The sequence below is a fragment of the Gadus macrocephalus genome, chromosome 12 (genome assembly GCF_031168955.1).
Source record: "Gadus macrocephalus chromosome 12, ASM3116895v1".
In the NCBI taxonomy this organism is placed as follows: domain Eukaryota; kingdom Metazoa; phylum Chordata; class Actinopteri; order Gadiformes; family Gadidae; genus Gadus; species Gadus macrocephalus.
Genome location: NC_082393.1, coordinates 7,291,453 through 7,310,016, shown reverse-complemented (window position 1 = coordinate 7,310,016; position 18,564 = coordinate 7,291,453). Strand labels below are relative to the sequence as shown.

The 18,564-nt window shown below is 45.3% G+C and overlaps 1 protein-coding gene and 1 long non-coding RNA gene across 2 annotated transcripts in view; both read left to right on the top strand.

Annotated features, from left to right (window-relative positions):
• The window catches only part of scfd2 (sec1 family domain containing 2), a 91,738-nt gene that overhangs the window by 19,089 nt on the left and 54,085 nt on the right, over positions 1–18,564 (top strand). The window lies entirely within an intron of this gene.
• Positions 2,793–12,831, top strand: LOC132469640 (uncharacterized). Its single transcript, XR_009528455.1, has 2 exons — positions 2,793–12,313; positions 12,627–12,831. It is a non-coding gene; the product is annotated as an uncharacterized LOC132469640 (long non-coding RNA).

Sequence of the window (18,564 nt, the reverse complement as noted above, 5' to 3'; positions counted from 1 at the left end):
AGTACAGCTGTGCAAAGGGAGGGAGGGAGAGCGAGGAAGAGACGCACAAAGAATGAGACTGATTGTAAGTGAGAGACAGTAGACATCTTTAATGTATTTTCTTAAATTCTTATTGAAATCTATTTTGTAGTTTATAGAACAAAAGAGTCAATTTTTGTCCTTTATTGTTGCTATTATTGATCTGGTCTGGTTTTCCCCCCTGCAAAGCCCTTTGAACCTTTGAACATTCAGACCAGCTGCCCATACGGTTAATATTTGAAATCCATGCTATGCTACTTATTGTTTAAGTATGTGCTGTGCTTTGTGATTCAGGTTTTTCATTCTATACAATCATCTGCATATGTGCTATTCTGTAGTGTAAATACGTGCTATGGTAATTTCTTAAGTATGAACGTGTGCTATGCTAAAAGACAATTCTGAACGCATGCTATGCTTTTTTTATTCCCTGAAACCGTACTGTTCTATAGTCTATATAAGCTAGCTCATACCAAGGCCATTTCCTCCTCAGTGTTTTCATGGACTCTCTTAATTACACCTGAGGCTGTAAAGCAGAGCGCTACACTACTTAGGAACTTATTAAAGAAAATAAGAGGAAAAACAACACAAGCAGCATCCACCAGCTCTCCCTGCCAAACTGTGTGAGAGAGAGAGAGAGAGAGAGAGAGAGAGAGAGAGAGAGAGAGAGAGGGAGAGGGAGAGGGAGAGGGAGAGGGAGAGGGAGAGGGAGAGGGAGAGAGGGAGAGGGAGGGGATCCCAAGGCTTACCGTCAATGTTGTAATAAGCCGATATCATCCACTTTCAATGTTTTAATATCATATTCATATTGTGATATTAGTCTACAAATCTTTTGGAATTTTGGTCACGGCCATACGGGAAAGATTTTTGTTTTAATTAAAATTTCTGCAAACACACATTGTTTGGGAATAATAACAGATTTTTAGTTCATCAACAATAAAGATTACATTTTAATTACAGTTTGTAATTGTGGTTCAAATGCATGCACACCTGGTTGGTCATTGACAAGTTTTGAAGGCTGTATTTCCAATCCAGTCCAGGCTGATTTACAATTTTAAATGTTGAACTGAACACACCACTGAGTATTTGACCAAATGTTCATTGGTTTGCTAACAATATGAATAAAAAACAGCTTTGTCGAGTGTAATGGACTATGGTTGCCCAATAGCTCACAGGCAGTGAATAGCTCAAACAATAACACTCTCACGATATTGATCATACATTCACATTTACATTTAGGGCATCTTTACGTATTCATTCAACCTTATTGATCAATACATTTTGTTTAACAATGCTGAGCTCTCCATTACCTGTGTGCATGGCCTGCCCTACAATGAAGAAGACAACATGAGTTGTATTCATTTAGCTGCCGTATTGCCTCCTAACACAACCTGGGTGGGGTAACTGAATGTTTTGAAACCGAAATGGCCACTAGGTGATTGAGGCCCGTACTCTTTAAACAGATCAATGTTACAGTGACCTGTTGTTTGGTTCAGCAGTGCCATGAACACAGAACTTGGCCTTCATGCAGAAGCACATTTTTCCGAAATCATCACATCTCCCAATTGGACCTTGAAGGCTTGTTTGCCATGGCAACGGGCCTGTGTTTATAATGAGGTATTGGGGATGAAATGAGATGGGTCTCCTCCATGCCCTGCTTATTTGATTTCCGTCTGAGGTTTCTATCGTTATTTATTTATTTATTTATTTAGCTTTGGCTTTAGAAAAAAGTTAATTGCGCCTAGTGGCGGGCCAGTGTTTACCCAGAGTGTGTGAGGGCCTCTGTGGGTAGGACTGCCCAGAACCTGGGCAGTCCCCAGGTTCCCCCCACTCACCCACCCACCTTGCTGGAGGGCATGAGACCCACCACCACTACCACCACCGCCACCACCACTGGACTTACATAGCAGTAAAGTACCTCCTTTGATGGTACCAAGTATCTTAGCCTTTGCCTGTACTTAAAATAAGATCAGTAAATCAGTCTCTCATTCGTTGTTATTGGTAAATAATCATAATGATTGGCATTTGGTGAGATCCTTAAAATTCTTCCAAAATAGTTGTACTGACTTAAGAACTATGATGACTGTGTGTGTGAGTGCGTGCTTGCATGCATGATTCTGTGTTTGTACGCACAATGTGTTTTTAAAGGTGTCCATGAGACTTCTATATTCCCTTTTAGCATGCTAACGTCTACCTCATCAGACAGGTTAGCATGCTAACGACACCAGCAGCTATTGACGGCAGTGATTAGCATGCCATTGACGGCAGCAGTTAGCAGTGAGAGCAGACCTAACCTCTGTCACCCAGGCCCATTGCTGCCTCTCCACTGGGATCAGCAGCCCGGGCCGCCTCAGCAAACATTCCTTCTCCGTGCTATTAGCGGTCACACTATAGCACCCCAACCCGTAGCCCACCCCAAAAACCATCCCGTAACCCCCCCCCCCCCCCGCCCCTTTGGCTACACAAACTCCTACCAGTTTCGAGAAACGTATCAGTCTGTTCCGCCTCAATCCATTTCCCCTGGAATGTATGTAAAAAAACAAAAACTTGTTCAACAAAGTATGCATTTATTAAAGATAGATAGAATCGTCATTCAATCTCACTTGTATTCCTGCTAGGGTGGCTGTCATAATACAAATAATAAAAACTGATTTTCCTGAATAAAATGTAAGATTTTTTTGGCAGTGTAAAAATATGCACAATGAGGATAAAATATGATGTTCCATCCTGTTGACGTTTTTTTACCCATCATAGAGTCAGAGGAGATGGAGGCAGATTTAAGCCCTGGTTAGTTTTAACAGGCAGATTACTGAAAATCCTGCCTGTTTATGTTCTGTACATGAGCTTGTGTGAACTAGACAAGTAGACATACACACAAACACACACAAACACACACGCACACACTGCAACCAAATATTCCTTCAACGACCCCTCGTACAGTGTCCGGGGTCACCCCTGAGGCAGCCCCCTAAGACCTTTAACCTTTAACCCCCCCTGACCCATCCTGGGAAGAAGAGACACTGTCCGGCAGTGCCTCGGATTCCTGAGATCTGTGGCATACTCAAGACCGTTCACACCGTGTCCCCGTTACGAGGATCTGGATGAAGACGAGGCAATCTGCGCAATACTTATAGCGTGGCTTACACACGCAACATCTGGCTCCCATCGCTGCTTACCCTGCGAGCAGAGTGATGTTGATATTGGTCCTTTTGTAGCTTTCATCTTATCTGAGCTGCATGCCACTGGCAGACAGACGGCTTTAAGCTTGTAATTGCTTCCCCCCCAGGCTACGGAGCCTACCTCCCCTTCCAGGAGCCCAGACGCCCTGCACCCCCCTTCCCAGCAGGGGGGCGTGCTGGAGGTTGTAACAATGGAGTGTGACTGTCTCTCTGCGATGTGGGACACCGGTGACCCCCCGGAGACCCCCCCCCTGTCGCTTGACGGCGTCTCATCCGCGGTGACCTGGTTTGACCACCATTACCCGCGCTCCATCCCTTTGCCCCCTCGTCCATCCATCCATCCAGCTGCCTTCCGTACCCCCACCACCAACCCATCTCCCTCCATCCTGTCTCATTAACCCCCTGAGGCTCATCTCTGATGAGCCCTCCACCTCGCGGGGACATTCTGGGGCTCTGAATTAAACCTCTAAAAACATGGAGGACATTTTCTTAAGAAATAAAGGTCATTTTGAGGTCCATACACTATAGTTTAAGGGATCAAGGATATTTGGGAAACAAATCAATAGTGCTAAATACTTGGATGAGATTATTTGGGACTAGCCCATACTGTTGAAGACATGGAGGGTGTCCTATTCTTCCCACTGTCCTTCTGCTCAGTTTCTCCTTCATATCCTCCTCCTTATCCCTTCATCCAGCGTAAACAATAGCTATATTTCAGCCCTGCGTGGAAGTATCACAGTATTGTCCAAACACTAGCCATAGAATAACATACACATTGGTATATCCTTACCCCCTCACGCTAGGCACTGTCCGCCTGCTCTATTTTGAGGATAAACACGCCATCCGCCAGGAGAGGAAGATGGGAAAAATGAGAAAGTCGGGTTTATCGGAGGGCCGGGGTTATTTACCTATCTCTTCCTTCCTGTGTTTAGGCAAGGGGGATTATATCTAGAGAGGGAAACAGTACCAGAGTTCACTCCTACCAGGATAACACAGAATTAGCCCTTCTGCTCCTCCCAACCCCGTCCCTCTCCTTTTTCTGTCCTTCAATCTCCTCCCATCTCCTCCTTCTCTTCCTCATGTCCCCCATCCCCGATCCCCCCCCCTCTCACCAATCGAACCCGCGTTCATCCCTCGACCAATCGCCTTGCACCCCCGGCACAGCGTCGCCAGTCGCGGCTGTGTTGACATTACCCCGCTCAGACCAGGCCTAGAGTACTGTCTTGTTTAATAGCCAGGGCCCTGTTTAGAGTTTGGGACCTCTTTTTTTTTAACAGAGGTTTGATGGAACGACGGGGGCCAAAGAGCAACACTTGTCCCACTTCCTGTTATCATTACCTCTCAGTCACAAGAGACGTAGGCGATCGGCTCCCCGGCCTCACAGCTTTACTCATCCTCAATCGACTTGTCAGTCTGGGTTGTCCTTGGTTGAGTAACAATCTCTGGTGGTAATTTCCCATGATTCATTAGGAAATGGTGACATGTGCGTGTTAGTGTATAATTTTTTGGTTCGTTTTTGGGTTGAGTTTACTATTTGTTTAGAGAGGGTTAAGTTCAGGGAAGGGTTATGGTTTTGCTAAGGCCAGGCTACCGATTTTGGGCCAAGCCAAGCCACAGCAATTACCATCGCTAATTCTGTATAGCTGCATTTATATCTATAAATGTTCCACTACTCGGTCCTAGTTAATACAGTAACTCAGAGACCGTTGCAATAGGTGTATATTACACCCAAAATGGCTGAATAGCTGAAATTCTCAGCGCCGCAAGTGATTTTCCCGCATTTGCACTTTCAACGTTCTGCAAAACACCTTCTCTTTAAGGAAATGCTATCAGACCCATACCTCCCTCCACTGAGCTGAATCTCCATGCAGGGAATGACTTTGTTAATAGTCTGGTGTTGCAGCAGCTCTCTTACAAAGTTCTAGAGAGAGTCAAATGTTTGTAAAAGAATATCATATATTCATATTGAAAAGATATATAAGAGTAGAGTAGTATCCCTTCAACAAAAACTCGTATAATGAATTGGTGTTATTAGCAATATTAGTCTTTATATTGTTATTAATGACAAAGATGTATATAACACAAAGTAGAAAAATTTAGTTGCACATGGAAAAAAACGTCATTCTATCAAACTAGTATAGAATCTTGCATAGAAAACCCTTACTTTTATTGAAGTAGAAGACGAAAAGTAAGGCGTTCTATGCATGGTATAGCCTGATATAAGCCTCTGAAACTGAAATGATTCCAGGGTTTTCCTGAGAAAAATAGGTTGTTTTCTGTAGGCTAGCTTTCCGACTGCAGACAGAACTTTATTCACCACGTCAGTACATCTGTGGCACATTTCTCTGCGGTTCTCTATTGTGTTTCACTTCAGAACCCAAACTCTGAGCGTCAGGAGAACCTTTCATGTGGCCTGGTTTTTTTTCCCCGACACTAATGTCTGTTTTTGTGTGTTGTTGTGCAATCTCCAGGGGGAGAGGAAAAAGTTATTTTACTTTTCTCACAGTTCTGGTTTGTCGCAACTGCTAAAGTTAAAGCAGCGTAATCCTGTGTGACGTACAGAGCTGTGTTTGTACCAAGGTGAAGAGGGAGGTGGCAAATGCCAGCCCTGCTGATTAGAAGCTCCTACACGCACACGGTCATCTTACAGTCTGGATGAAGTGCGGCCTTGTCAGCACTAGCTCTGTCTCTGTCTCTGTCTCTGTCTCTGTCTCTGTCTCTCTCTCTCTCTCTCTCTCTCTCTGTCTCTCTCTGTGTGTCTCTCTATGTGTGACACTCTCTCTGTGTATCTCTTTGTTCTTCTTCTGGGGCCTGTTGACTTGCCACCCTGGCGTCGGACATTACATATTTAAATGCGTTCCTACAGAATACGGTAGACGTATTGACGTAGGCGTAGGGAGAGATCCCCCACAATGCCTTGCATTCACGCTTGGCAAAAAGGCTGAGAAGCATAGTAAGAGACATAGAGAGAGAGACAGTGGCCCTACAGTATATCTCGAACAGACCTGGCCACTGACCACCTGTTTAATCCAAACGTTTACCACTCCTTCTTCTGACGTGCATGGTGATGTCACCACACCCCGATGGGCCAATCCGGGTCTCCACCCAAAGCTGCTTTCAAAGCCCATCTTGCCCCCTTAAAGGCTTCCTTCAGGATTGATCAACCTGGGCAATATTTACTGCTCTCTCAGCTCTGGCAAAAAAATGATTTTTATAGTGACTCAGCCCTGTACTCAATAGCATCTAATGTTAACTTATGGTTTTCATTACTTGCCTTTTGCTAACAAACATACATTTGTGATCTGCTGCCGAGGAACTACAGATGCAAATGAGCTTAAAGCTGAAATGTACGGCTCATCAAATGCCAACGCTTATGTTTTAAGCGGGATGCGGCCCCTTTTTAAATCAAATAAATAAGTACAAATTACAATTTTAACTGGTCCAGTATTGAGCGGGTATGCTGCGGCCGCAATCGTCCCCTAAAAGTCCCGAAGTTCTCCCCTAATACGACTTGAATCCGTGTGCCGTAATGTAATGCGTAAAGCACAGGAGCCACGGTAGGAGGGATCAGTCCATCAGATCCTAGCTGGGGGGCTGGATAGTACAGGAGTCAGACGGGTTGACCCCCAGCCAAAAGGTTCCGGGCTCAAACCCTAATGTCCCAAGGCTACCTGTAGGCACCATTGAGCAAGATGCCCTAACCATTATCTGTGCATTTCTAGCCAATGTAGTAAATATCAGAAAATGCCATTCATTAACTGTAAAATGTTTTTTGATTAAAGCGCTGAAATGAAGAAATGTTAAACTGGAGACAATGAAAGTCTTATCTTAATTATCTATAAAAGCCGATCCCCCCCCCCCCCCCCCCCCCCCTACATTCTGTTATTACTGTTTGGAATGTTAAACCCCACCTCCTCTGACTTAGTGATGCAGTCACCAAAGCTGCTCCATCTTGGAGAGGGTGAAAGTGATTAGATGTCAATATTAGATAAGTAAAGACATGCCTGGAATGTTTTGATGTGCATTAAGCTCAAATATATTAGAAATGTTAATGAATCAAGATGAACATTGATCCGATGTTCTTCTGGTAAATGCCTTGTTGATAACAATAACAATAATAAAAACCTTTTATATTGCATCTTTTATTACAATCATTGAAAGCAGAGTGCTTCACATCAATTCCGAAAATCATTGGCAATACCGATGGGATAAAGTAAATACAACACGCACATGGTCTTGCGTTATGACAGCTCAGCATTACACGACGAATGGTATTGATTCCACATTAATGACCATATGCAGCACGGCATGAATGAAGGCCTTTTTGGAAGGAAACATGGTGTGCCTTTGGGCAGGGCGGGTTTAGAACTGCACCCAGCTGCAGCTGATGTCCCCTTTATGAACACAGAGATACCAGAGACCAGGGAGACATGAAAGTCTGGGGGGGGGGGTGCATGTGCGTGCTTTTATGTGCTCTGCTAGGTCGCGCTGCGTGCTTCCTGTTGTTGACACACACACACACACACACACACTCACACTCACACTCACACTCACACTCACACACAGGCCCAGTGTTCAGGCCTGCAGAAGGTCCATCTCAGCTCACATTAACTATCAGCTCATTTGTCACTACCTGCTGGGCAGAGGGCAAAGGTCACAGGCCACAGGGCGTGTGTGTATGTGTCTGTGTGGGTCTGTCTGTTTATCTCTGTGTGTGTGTGTGTGTGTGGGTGTGGGTGTGTGTATCTCTCAGTTTATCTGTTGGTGTGTGCGCTTGTGTCCATGCTTCTCAGAGTAAGCTGAGACCTCTCCAGGACCTCTACCTTGGGCTGCAGAGCGGGGTTATGGCAGTATGGTTCTCATTGTGTCTGAACAGGGAAGCGTGAAGAGGAGAGCAGGCCTGGATGGAGAACCATGGTCAATGAAACTACCTAATGGAGGTCCATGTTCTACGACCGTGTGTATTTGTGTGTGTGTGTGTGTGTGTGTCTGTGTCTGTGTCTGTGTCTGTCTGTGTGTGTCTGTGTGTATGACTGGCACACCATGTTCGGCTGGTCTTTGCAGAGCATCTGATAGCTAGCTAGTGCCCCCTACAGTCAAAAGTCAGACAGAGGCTCTACTCCACACCCAGATGTGAATAAGATAGTAGTATTGGGGGTTAGGGGGCTAGCAACACCTCACCGCCCCCGTAGACTCCAGGTCGCTTAGCAAAGTGGGAATAAGGAGACTTCTCTGTACTACCTTATAATTATACCCATCTGAGCCCCCCCCCCTCCAAATCTCAAATCCTTATACTCTGTTGACTCTTGCCCACCTTGTGCCCCGAGGCTGGGGGAGGCTGGTTCGACCAATCACCCAGGAGATATTGAAATCACCGGTTGCCGCGGTAACTGAGCATCCAGGGGGGTTGAGGGGGTCAATCAGGGACACCCTCTGCCTGTCATTAATTACCCAGAGTTCCCTGGGGCGCTGGCCTGCGTGGAAGCTGAGAGCTCAAAAAGTGTGATCAGGGGGAGATTTTCCGTGTGTTTGATATCTGTAACGCACCCCCCCCCCCCTGCAACCCCCCCCCGTACTAGTGGAGCGTGTGACGGTGTTAGCAAAACACTGTGTTCAGCGCACATGTCACGTTAGACTCTTAACTTAAGCCTATCAAATTCACCTGTCAGACATCTTACCATGAAAGAAAAAAAGATCTTTCTTTTTTGTGGCCAATGATTGAAGGCTGTTCGTGTTTGAAGGTTCTTGGTTCAATGGTGTAACACGACCCAAGAAGTGTCTTTTGTGTATTGTTTTGGTGTCGTCCGTTTACCCACAGTGCTTTGTGTCAGGTTTTTGACCAGCCACAACACTCCAGATCTCTGCCTCTCTCTGATTCTGGAAGTTTCCATGTTTAGGTTTTTGGACAGAGTTGGGTGGATACAAGGATTTGTCTGGCTTTCAGGGAAGCTTTGATTGGTCTCGAAAAAACAAAAACAAAACAAATCAGTTTGGCAATGTTAATCCCGTCCCCTTTTTCCTGACGTCATCTTTAGCGAACTAAACACAAAACGACAGCCTTTTTACTTTGGAGCTAGTTTCAATTCTGCTGCCTGTTTCGGGAATCTGATTGACAGCTAGATTCGGGGAGAGATCAAGAAGAGTCAAACTCCCCCGACGAGTTCTGGAAGAGTGTAAAACGTCTGTCATTTGTCCCTTCTCATTCCCATCACAATCTCTTCCCTCTTCCCCGTTTTTCATAATGGTTTTCCTATCCCCCGCCAACAATTTCCTTGACTCTCAGAACTCAGAGTTCTGGACCCTCTCTCTGCTCCTCACATTAATGCCATTAGTCGGGTGTGCTCATGCATTGATGTTTGTGCATCTCATTACGTCTGGATGAGGTGGGGGGGGGACGTTTATTAATGCAGGGTGGATAAGGACCGCAAGCACATGTTGAACTGAAACACTCCTCTCTCTCAAACACACTCACACACACACACACACACACACACACACACACACACACACACACACACACACACACACACACCCGGCCTCCCCCTGGTCTGTCTGGGAGGGATTTCTGAACACACACAGAGGGTCCTTCGGCTGTGTGTGTGTGTTCATGTGTGTGTATATGTGTGTGTGTGTGTAATGTTTGTGGATGATCTGGTATAGAGAGCCTAAGAGCGGATGGACTGAGAGATGAAGTGAAAGAATGCGTCAGAACAACTGCCAAGACACTGAACATGTTGGGCTAGCTCTGTCGCAGGGACTGCACTTTCAGCTGCAGGGAGAGATCCTGTTAGTTGTGATTGTTTGTCAAACTGTCTCCTCTTTATCTAATTAGTAAGTTAAAAATTCCAAAAATTCCTTGAAAATTGTCAAATTGTTGAAAATGGATCATATTTGAGCAAAGTTCCCTGGGAACAAATCTAGGACATTTATGTCTGCTGTAAAATGTCTTTCGCCAACTAACACAACAGACCGAAGATTAAATGACGAGAGCCAAAACTCGCTAAACCTTGCAATTTTACAGATTTGGAAATATAAAACAATTCTATTGTTGTTTTTCAACACATTAGTTTAATCTGCAGTGTTTTGAAATGTCTTCCACCATGACACAAACTGCCAAGCTAATGTTTGCTCTGATTTTATCTGATTGCTACACTTTCCACGGTTGTCCTACTTTTCATTCGATCTGAACTGAAATGCCCTGTCCCTCTTACAGCTATTGTTCTCAACAAAGCCACGCCGGGGGAGACATGTGGGTCTGGTTTGCTCTGTCGTGGTTCTCAGAGAAAATAGGAATCAAATGGGGAATCAAAAGCAACCCAGAAATACAAAATACATGCACCGACGCCCTGCTGCTAATTATGAGTGGGGCGGCGGGAGGGTAATAGGGTCCGGTCCACATGAGGCAGCCACATGCTCTCTCTCTCTCTCTCTCTCTCTCTCTCTCTCTCTCTCTCTCTCTCTCTCTCTCTCTCTCTCTCTCTCTCTCAACCCATGCCATTTCTCGCTGTCATTCTGGTCATCATGTCGAAGCCTCCCTCTTCTCAAGCACTTATTTGAGCTGTGTGTGTGTGTGTGTTCAGAGGAACCACAGTCAGAACAGACTGCAGCAGGAGCATCTCTCAGTCTCTCATCTCCCTCTCACGCATTGACAGCAACATGCTTTACTGCTACGTGTAAGAATCTGCATGTTTTAGTGCCTTTGAGGGACGCTGTAGTGTGTTTATTTCTGGCAGATCCAATGAGTGTGTTTCACAGTTTGAATTTTTAAAATATATGTATGCATGCCATAAGGTATCAACCGCTTTAAAATATGTTTTGGAAGCCTTTACTGTGGCGCCCAGCGCAACATTTGACACGTAAATGACAGGGAAAGGTGAGAAGTTCAGAGAGTGACATGCAAAACTGTGAAGAATAAGTACCTTTTCTTTGGTTGGGGGGGATATTTTCCATGGACCACTGTTCCACATCCTGTTTAAAAAAATAATAGCGCAGAGGTGAAGTAGCAAAAAGTGAATGTTATTTCTGCAAGTTTGCACGACTGTCCATTAAAAATGGGCTGACGCTCAAAGTTTCTCTGTACCGAGTTTGCAATGTCTCTGCTTCAGAGTGCAGGAACCCCTAGTCCGCGACCCTTATTCAAGACGGGACACAAAGCCACTATACTCTACTGTATGGAACATATAGTGTATGGAAATGAAGGCATCGCGCTGAAACCTGTCTGTCTGACAAAGTAATTTACTTGCTCATTGAATGCATTATTAAATATTCTAAATTTGATTAGTTTTAGAAATTTGTAATGTAATCGGGTTGCCTGTAGTTATTTAAAATTTTTATATAAGCCTGTTTTATTATCTCCTGACATGACCTTAGTTCTATTTGCACAAGGATATTGTTGGTTTGTCCTGCTATGTGCGCACTGAGACTTGGATTACTAATAGAATAAATATATTGAATTAAAATATTGTTTCATGAATTAATTTAGATTGATCCATCCATCCTTCAACTGATCTCCTCCCCTGTTGCTACTCAGAGACTCAAGACTTTTGGCTCAGACACTTCAACATCTAAGCCGGGTGTTTAGTTTGAAACCCTGGCCTTAACATGCACCACGTCCTCACTCTGAAACCCTAGATTACAATAATTTACAGAGCAGCTCAAACAACCTCGCCAACTGTTGTACTGTCACGCAATTGAAGGTTCTTGTGGTGTTCGCCCAAGGAAAATTAATCAGCAAAACACAGTGGAGCACTCTTTGGACGAGAGAGATCTCGCAAATGTTTGAAGGATGTGGCTAAGCGGCGAGCCTAAGACTTGAGCACAGTCGCTAGTTAGAAAACAATAAATAGAGCCATATAGTGAGTGATTTGCCGGCCCTGATTGGTCAAGGGCAATTCTGCAACATAGACCAATTCACACAGGCTCACCATTCTAGCTTTGTGCTTTTAGTGATTTCCGTTGTTGGCCTGTTAATGTTGTTCATGCTAATCCGGCTCCAGAGCAGGGCCCGTAGCTTGGAGCTAAATCTGGTGCTAAAGCACTTTAGATTATGCTGGTGTGAACACTCGGTCTGCCTTGGGCTGACACTCCAGCGTGTGAAAGCAGTATGGCAGGAGGCTAGGGTCTGGCCCTCCTAAGCATGGGAAAACAGCCACACTGTCACGCCGGTCCATCACAGGGTCACGCACAAACACACAATTAAATGACGAGAGCCAAAACTCGCTAAACCTTGCAATTTTACAGATTTGGAAATATAAAACAATTCTATTGTTGTTTTTCAACACATTAGTTTAATCTGCAGTGTTTTGAAATGTCTTCCACCATGACACAAACTGCCAAGCTAATGTTTGCTCTGATTTTATCTGATTGCTACACTTTCCACGGTTGTCCTACTTTTCATTCGATCTGAACTGAAATGCCCTGTCCCTCTTACAGCTATTGCCCTCCTAAGCATGGGAAAACAGCCACACTGTCACGCCGGTCCATCACAGGGTCACGCACAAACACACAAACACATGTGTGCATTCACACGCACACACAAACGCACGCACACACACACACACACACACACACACATACACACACACACACACACACACACACACACACACACACACACACACACACACACACACACACACACACGTGTACAAACACGGACAAACAAAAACACACTTATTGACACCCACACATGCAGCAAACTACCACCTACACACACACACTAGTACATATTCATTATACCTCTCCATCAATTTCAATCTATTTATTATTTAAAGTGCAGTCCCACCATCGAAACTGTCTCGGAACACTTCTATACAAAAAACAGCATCAACACATTGATATTAAAACAAAATGTCTTAAAACAAATAATGACTGAGGACAACAACAACAGATAACACTCCATACTGTTTACAGAACAAAAATGTCTTCAATCTAGATTTAAAAGCATCCACAGACCCTGCTTCCCTGATATACTGGGGCAGGTTATTCCATCAATACGGGGCACGGGAGGCAAATGCTCTCTTACCAACTGATTCTTTTGGTGGATGGGAAGACCAAAAATGATTAATGTTATTTTTGAAATCAGTGTTATATTTGTCTTTCAAAATCATTAGGGTATAAATAAACATGGAAATATCTAGGTGAGGTTGGGGTTAGTCTGACTCACCCCTGATATCGAAAGCATCTTACATTATCCTTATGCATGCATTTTAAGAATGGGTGGAAATCTAACCCCTCACCCTGGCAGTGGTAATGTCATGCTCTACCAGTTGAGCTGGACAGCACCATTCCTCTATTAACTGACTTTTATGACTCAAATCGTTATTATTCATCAAAGAAAGAACAAGATGTGAATGATTTGTTAAACTCCCATATAAGGGGAAAAAAAACAGAGAAAGACGTGGTTTGCATCTTCCGACTTCCGCGCAGACAGGAGAGTAGGAGTGTTTATGAGGATGTTTAGCCATAAATACTAGCTGAAAAGACGCAATTAGTTGGGATACAACCTGTGACTAATCTGACCTCTGACCTCGCTCTGGTCGCAGCATGTAACGGGAAGGCAGGAAGGGACGTTGGAGCCACGGTGGCGTTTGCGTTTAGACGTTCATCTCTGGAAGGCCTCAGAAGACCGACAGACAGACAGACGAGGCATTAGCGATGTGTTTACCATCTGTCCAGGAAGAGACCTAGGAAAAGGAAGGATGAGAAGGAAAAGGGACCGGGGTGGTGTCTCTCAGTGTGGGAAAGGAGTCAAAGGGGACTGGTGGTGCTTGAGGTGGTAAGATGCTGAACATTTACTGGTAGACATTAATCACTGCCTGTGGATAGGTAAGTCAAACAGTGTGCTTTGCTCTGAACATCTATGTCCAACCCAAGGGGTCAAAGGTCGGTGGTTGGCTCACAAGGGAATCAAAGCTCTCTGAAAAACAAGTATTTTACAGAAAATAGGCACAATAACAACAACAAAAATATTGTTTTTCTGCGCCTTCACAGCTCCGTACTAGCAAATCTTTTGTGTATCCGAGGTTAAGGCTGAGAACCGGTTGGACTTTCTTTCCAAGGTATTTCAACCTGTTCTCCTTAAGCTTCTTAAGCTCATTCACAACGGTTTGTATGGACAACTTGTTGCCAGTGGTTGCTTTTGTTCTGCCTTGGTTCCAGAGACTTTGTATTTGAGACACCAGGACATCAGGAAGGGTTTCACGTCCTGAGCAGCTTACCAAAGATGGATGGTTGTTGTCCTGAAAGAAATGATTCTGTGAGTCTTCACCCGGTCACTCTCTAAGGGTTATCTGTGAAGGATGAGGTCTGGTTCAGTCATTGATAAGGACCATTGATAATGCGAAAGGGCTGTAAGTCTCCAACCCAAAGAATTCTGGGAATTGTACGTGATCGATTGGACCCCAGAGAAGGGGGGAGGGGCTGTGGCTGAGGGAGAAAGCAAAAGTGGTGTGTGTGTGTGTGTGTGTGTGTGTGTGTGTGTGTGTGTGTGTGTGTGTGTGTGTGTGTGTGTGTGTGTGTGTGTGTGTGTGTGTGTGTGTGTGTGTGTGTGTGTGTGTGTGTGTCTGTCTGAGAGAGACTGCCTTTCCCCCCTATACTTTCTCTTCTATCTTGTCCCCGATCACATATTTGTGTTCCGGGACAACGCCTGCGTTGATTAGAGTTGTGTTATTATAGTCCTGAATCACTACGATTCATCTCACTCTCTCTGAATACCTCTGTCTCTCTCCCTGTGTGTGTGTGTCTGTGTGTGTGTGTTTCTCTATTACAACAATTGTCTGCTCTCTTGCTATATATTAGTCTCTGTCTGGAATCCCACCAGGACACACAAACACACAAGACACACTGCCTTCCTCTGTGCAGGTTCTGTCCATCTCGTCAAAATTACGCATATACCTTGTGCGTATGTGTGTGCGTTTGTCTGTGTGCTCCACATGCTGAGGGCAGCCGTGTTTTCTAGAGTTGAATGTGGTTCTACGGTGTTAGCGGTGTCACGCTAGTTAGACGCCAACAGTGGAGTGCTGTGTGTGCGGAATCTCTCTCTCTCTCTCTCCCTTCCTCTGTCTCTCTATGTCCCTCTCTCTCTCTGAGATCGCTAACAGAAAGCCTGTTTTCCTCACACCTCACTGCTCTGATGCCATGAGCCCCACATAGAGAGGCCAGTCAGCCATGCTAAAGTGAAGCTATTATGCCAGCGTCCACCGCTAACCCTGTCAGGTGAGACGCACGCTTAGCAAGGTCTAGCTCACACATGTTAGTATGCAAACAGACGTTATTACCACTGCATTTATGTGGTTTATGGTATCAAGCAACTCAATGGCCACCTTGTCAATTAGCGTTAATATATATATATATTTGCTTGACTTTACCAGGGGAGCAAATTTAGAGAAGGGTATCATTTTCAATCGTGCACCGTATGGGATTACATTCTCCAATGATAATAAACAATCACTATAAATATAAATATAAATTGTGTGTATGTATTTCTGTGGCTTTTTGACGGCAATGTATTCAACAAATGATGTACGTTTAGATCAAATCAAATAGAAATTCTATACAACACTATGAAATAAACAAACAGCACTTTAGCTAACTATCCATGAATTTAATATAAATAGCTCTGCTGTGAAACCCCCAGACATGCTGGGAAACCGAACGGTGGTCCTGTGTGTTGATATTTCCTGTCGCCGCTGATGATGTGAATACATGTTTTATTCAGCTCATTCTGCTGCCCTTTCCCTCCTGAATGTAGGCTCTCAGTCACACAGACACACATACAGCCACACACACACACCCAGACACACACACAGTTACATAGACACACACACACACACACACACACACACACACACACACACACACACACACACACACACACACACACACACACACACACACACACACACACACAGTAACACACGCACACCCACGCACACAGTAACACACACACACACACACACACACACACACACACACACACACACACACACACACACACACACACACACACACACACACACACACACACACAGTTACACACTCAAACACACATACACAGTTACACACTCAAACACACACACACACATCACAGGCCCCCTAATGTAGAGTATTCATCATAACTCATAACTTCATAATAACTCGGCTCCTATTTCTCTTTTCGTTTGGTTTCCAGTAAAAATGGAAGAATGTTCACGGGAGTATGTCTGTTCATGTTTAGAGTGTGGTCTGCACTGATTAACGCTTTATGGCATTATTGCGTTCTGTGTGTGTGTATGCGTGAGTGTGTGTGCATGCCCATCAGTGTCTTTTTTATGTATGTGTGTGAATGTTTGATAATGGAAGGTCATTGAACATCAAATTGTGCTGAGTCACATCCCAGCCCTCTATCCATCTTGTATCTGATAACCTCTGTCACCATGGTGATTAGGCCTATCAATACATTCTCACTCCATCTTCTTTCCTTTCACCTCTCTCTCTTACTGCCTCTGTCTCGTTAATGTAATCTCTACTTCTCTCTATTCCCTCCTATTTTCTCTCCCTCTAGCTCCCTTTAACTCTCTCTCTCTCTCTCTCTCTCTCTCTCTCTCTCTCTCTCTCTCTCTCTCTCTCTCTCTCTCTCTCTCTCTCTCTCTCTCTCCAACTATGTTCCCTTGTCGCTCAATCATTCTACGTATCTCCATTCATCAAATTGTGCTGAGTCACATCCCAGCCCTCTATCCATCTTGTATCTGATAACCTCTGTCACCATGGTGATTAGGCCTATCAATACATTCTCACTCCATCTTCTTTCCTTTCACCTCTCTCTCTTACTGCCTCTGTCTCGTTAATGTAATCTCTACTTCTCTCTATTCCCTCCTATTTTCTCTCCCTCTAGCTCCCTTTAACTCTCTCTCTCTCTCTCTCTCTCTCTCTCTCTCTCTCTCTCTCTCTCTCTCTCTCTCTCTCTCTCTCTCCAACTATGTTCCCTTGTCGCTCAATCATTCTACGTATCTCCATTCATCATTTCTCCTCCTTGGTTTTGTATTTGTCTGCCTGCAGGTAAACCACGGAAGGTGTTACAAACTGTCGCTATGACAACACTCAGACTTCATCTTCTCTCTCTCTCTCTCTCTCTCTCTCTCTCTCTCTCTCTCTCTCTCTCTCTCCCCCTTTGCCAATTTAGTTCGCTCTTTCTCTGTAAAAAACTGTTTTTGAATCGATTTGACGTATCCCAGTCAAGTCCTATTTTTCTCTGTTACAAATGGGAGCAAAACTGCACAATATAAAAGTGTATTAAATGCACATAAAGACGCACAAAAAAAGGCTTTAAAAACGCACATAAACACACCCACATATACACACACACAAACACAGCCGAACGCTTAAAAGACGCAGGTAAGCACATGGACACGCACAGACGAACACTTAAAAGACACGTGTAAACAAGCACACGTGCACTATACACACGCGCACACAGACTAACGCTTAAACAATGTGTGTAAACACACACACACCCATGCCCCCCCCCACCCCTTCCCTCACCGCGGGGCCCAGCTTGTGAACCAGATGTGCGTGTGGGGCCTCTCGCTCTCTCGCTCTCTCGCTCTCCCGCTCGCTCTGTCACACGTAAACACACTGTTACCTCTGTGACCTCTCACTTAAAGGGGGGGGGGGGGGGGCAATAGGCTGTGCCTCCTTGCCCCACCACCCCGGGTCTCCGTGCACTGCACACCCCCCATGGCACCCCCCCGAAACACGCACGCCCATTTGCAGCAGCAGCAGCCCCCACTGCAAGTGCACGCCCGCGGCAGCTACGGTCCACGTCACGTGCACGCACGCAGGCGGCAGCCGCGGTACACTTCACGCCCGCGGCGGCAGCAGCGACTGAGGCTCCCGCCCCTTGCTCTTGACGCACCCCATCACCACAGAAGAAACAGCTGTATCTCGTAGCGATGAGTCATCGCTCTGCCCCGGCTCGGACCAATGGCTGCCTTGCGTCCAGCGCCATGTTGTGTTTAGACTGGGTCCAGAAGAAGGAGCCACACCCATAGCTGAGGACACAAGACCACAGCCCCCTTGCTCTGCAACACTGAGCGGGCGGACAACATGAGGTCAACAGGACCACAGTCACCATGTTGCAGTCACACACACAGTGGTGACCCTTCCTCTGAGGTCAGATTAAGGTAATAGATTAATTATACATGTTACCCCCATCCAACTCCCTGGCTGATTGTACTGTAGCAGAGTCTTCCTTTTCCTGGAGGAGGGGGAAGGAGAGGAGAGAGGTAGAGGAGAGGGGGACCTTGTGATGGTGGTGGGGAGGTTGTTGGTTGGGGGAGGAAGGTGATTGAGGGGGTTCCCAGTATGGTGCAACAGTGCCCCCCTCTGGCCA